Genomic DNA, 3,565 nt, shown 5'->3' on the forward strand with positions numbered 1-3,565 from the left:
CATAGTAAGCGCTTAACAAATACCAACATTATTATTATTATTATCATGGGCTGAGGCCTGCGTAGAGAGTGCTGAGGAGGAGAGGGGGCAATGGGTCATTTCATCCCCATCCCTGCCAACTGCGTCAGGCCTCTGCCTCGTGGGCAGTTGGCCGGGGGGGTCCTGGGCAGCTCCCTGGAGAAGCCGTGGCCAGGCTGGAGCAGAGCCAGGACCAGAACCCATTCTCCCGACTCTGAACCCCGCACACTGTCATTTGTGGATGAGGAGGAACCCAGGTGGTGTGGGCAGCAGGCCCAGCAGCACAGGCTCAGCAGGAGATATTGGGAGCCCCCTCGTGGCTGAGACCCTCACTCTGGACAGTGGGCATTGCTGACCAGATCCTCCAATCCACAGGAGCTCACGGTTGGACAGGAGGGCAGCAGTCAGGTGGGCCACAGATGGGTGGGCAGCCATAGGTGGATGGGAGACAGGCAGGAGGGTGGCAGCTGTGTGGGCTGTGGGATGGGGGACCACAGATAGATGGTTGCAATCAGGAGGGCCACAGATGGGTGGTTGCCTGCAGTCAGGAGGGCCAAGGGCAGGCAGCAGTTGGGCCTTTCTGAAAAAAGGCTCTGGACACATCCCTTCCCCATACACCATAGGAGCCAGGTAGTGGCTAAGCAACTTTCTAGGCAGAGTCCTGCCACTATCCAGCTTCCTGCCCCCAATTCAGGTCAGGCAGAGGGGAGGCAGAGAGCAGAAAAAGAGAGGGGAGACAGGGCTCAAGGAGCCATGATGCGCAACCTTCTCCCCTCTCTGTGGGATGTGTTAACTGATGGACTGAAATGTCCCAGGTGAAGGCTGGAAATCCATGTGCAGGACCAGTCAAATCAATAGTGTCGACTGGGCACTTTTTGGGCACAAACAGAGCCAGCCTTGGACTGAGAACTTGAGAGAGTACATGACAGTTAGGAGACACGATCCCTGCCCTCTAGAAATTTACAGTCCAGCGGGGAAGGCAGACAGACAGAAGATAAATTACCAGTAGGAGGACAGAGAGAAGGGAAACCTGGTTAGGTAAATGAATGAATAAATGCATAAATAGTATAGCACATGAACTGTTCTGTACAAAGGTGCTATAGGGGGTTGAGAGGTGAATCAGGGAAGACCACCTAGCAAAGGTGGGTTTTAAGAGGACTCTGGCGGTTCTAAAGTGGGAGGGAGTCCAGGCAGGCGGGAAGGAGGAAGCAAAAAATGTGATCGATGCTGGGTCTGGGTGCCGTTACTGCTGCTGAATGGCGAGGGTCTGAAAAGTAGCATGGCCTAGTGGAAAGATCATAGGCCTGGAAGTCAAAGGACATGAGTGCTAATCCCAGCGTTGCCACTTGTTTGCTGTGTGACCTTGGGGAAGCCACTTCACCACTTCTCTGTGCCTCAGTTCTCCCGTTCTCCCTCCTACTGGGACGGTGAGCCCTGCCCATGACAGTGACTGCATTCAACTTAATCAGCTGTATCTACCTTGGCTCTTAGAACAGTGTTTGAGGCATCGTAATCACTTAACAAATAACACTTTAAAAAAGTGGGAATAGACTTTTGACAACCATCCTGATGCCAGGGAACCTCGTGAAAACCAGGCAGGGGGCACAGCTGTTGTCCTTGCAGCGGCGAGTAGGTCTTTGCTTCCATAGGGGATGGAAGTGGGAAGATGAAACAATGCGGGCAGCAAGAGAGGGGCCCCCCCACTATGCAGTTTTGGAGAACTCTCTGCAGGTGTGGCAGGTGTGATTGCATTCCCAATCCCCAACAGGAATCCCTCCCTCTCCCCTTTCTGCTTCCCACTATATCTCTTCCACTCTCCTGTTCCCCTGCTTTAAATCAAGCAGTCATACTTATTGAACACTTTCTGTGTGCAAAGCGCTGTACTAAGCACTTGGGAGAGTTACAACATAACAGCGTTGGTAGACATCCCTTGTCCACAAGGAGCTTCCCCTACCTTCAGCTCTGACGGGTTGCCTCCATTGCTACTCAATGTGGGAAGCTGTTCCTTTCCCTGCGGGTGTCTGTCAGCCGCGGGCCTCGTCTCTGTGTCTCGCTGTGACAGCTCTGCTCGTCTCCCTCCATCTAAGCACGCAGGCAGGCTGGCAGCAGCGGATTGTGCCTGCAGCAGTGGACAGATCCGCACCTGCTTTTCAGTGGAGAAGGGAGTTGAGCAGGAATAGGTAGTCCTAATTCTGGACTATGGAGAATTGATTTCCAAGCACACAGCTGTCCTTCCTTCCTCCCTTCTGCCCCTTCTGTGAGAGAGTATGGGGTGTTGGGGGGACGAATCATATGCTTGCTCTTACAAAAACACAATGTTCTGCTGAAGTTCTCCTTTCCACTCCTGACCCAACACATCTCTCAGTCTCCCTCTATCTCTGTCTCATTTTACATGGCTGCCTGGACCTGGTACTTTGGGGACCAGCTCCCTGCTTGGAAATGCTGCTGTGGGTGTGTATGTGTGAGTGGGTGCATCCATGTGTGTATGCGTGTATATGTGTGCATGTAAGAATGCACATATGTGTGAGTACATGTATTTGAATGCACCCAAAGGTACGCTCTCTCTCCTTCATCTAAGACAGAGTTCCAGCAGGGAGACCTTCTGCCAGAGAAGCAGCATGGTATAATGGTTAGAGCATGGACCTGTGAGTCAGAAGGTCATAGGTTCTAATCCAGGCTCCACCACTTGTCTGCTGTGTGATCTTGGACAAGTCACTTCACTTCTCTGTGCCTCAGTTACCTCATCTGTAAAATGGAGATTGAGACTGTGAACCTCACCGGGGACAGGGACTGTGTCCAACTCAATTTGCTTGTATCCACCCCAGCTCTTTTTACAGTGCCTGGCACATAGTAAGAGCTTAACACATACTATTATTATTATTATTATGCTCTGCTTGTGGTTCCTAGAGATGGTAAAACCTGACATGAGATCAGAGATTCTCACTGCAATCTGCGCCAACTAATTTCTCCCCTCCCCCGGCTGCCCATCCCTTGCCTCTGGCATACCCTGCTGACAGTGAGGGATGTGGGGAGCCCCTCCACCTGCCTCTGCACCAGCCCTGTTCCAATTCCATTGTCCCTCCTCCACTTAGGACCTATTCTGCCCTTCCCTAGGCATAGGCAGTCACTGCAGCCTGGTCTTTTCATTGGGAGCACGCAGGGGGGCATGGGTCTGGACACCAGGAGAACAGACTCCTGTCGTGGTGCTGGACAGGACCCTTGCTGAGTTGCACAACTGCCTGGGACCACTTGTCATCAGGATGATGCTGCCTACCCACCCCCTGCCCCAGTTGGAGCAATTGAAGAGCATGCTGGGAGGCCACACTCCAATCATCTTTCACAAGCCCATAGTGCTTTCCAAAGGCTGCTGATCCTGGTGGTCCCCAGAGGCTGAGACCCTCCATGTTTTTCATCCAGTTGTTTGTATTTCTACCTGAGGAATCCTGGGACTCTCCGTGGGGTTGGGGGGGACTATCCTGGGGTGCCACGGTGGGCATCCTGGAAGCATCCTCCGAGTATTCTGGGGTTATCTCAGAAAAGACCTAAA

Source organism: Ornithorhynchus anatinus, chromosome 10 (assembly GCF_004115215.2).
Source record: "Ornithorhynchus anatinus isolate Pmale09 chromosome 10, mOrnAna1.pri.v4, whole genome shotgun sequence".
Classification (NCBI taxonomy): Eukaryota; Metazoa; Chordata; class Mammalia; order Monotremata; family Ornithorhynchidae; genus Ornithorhynchus; species Ornithorhynchus anatinus.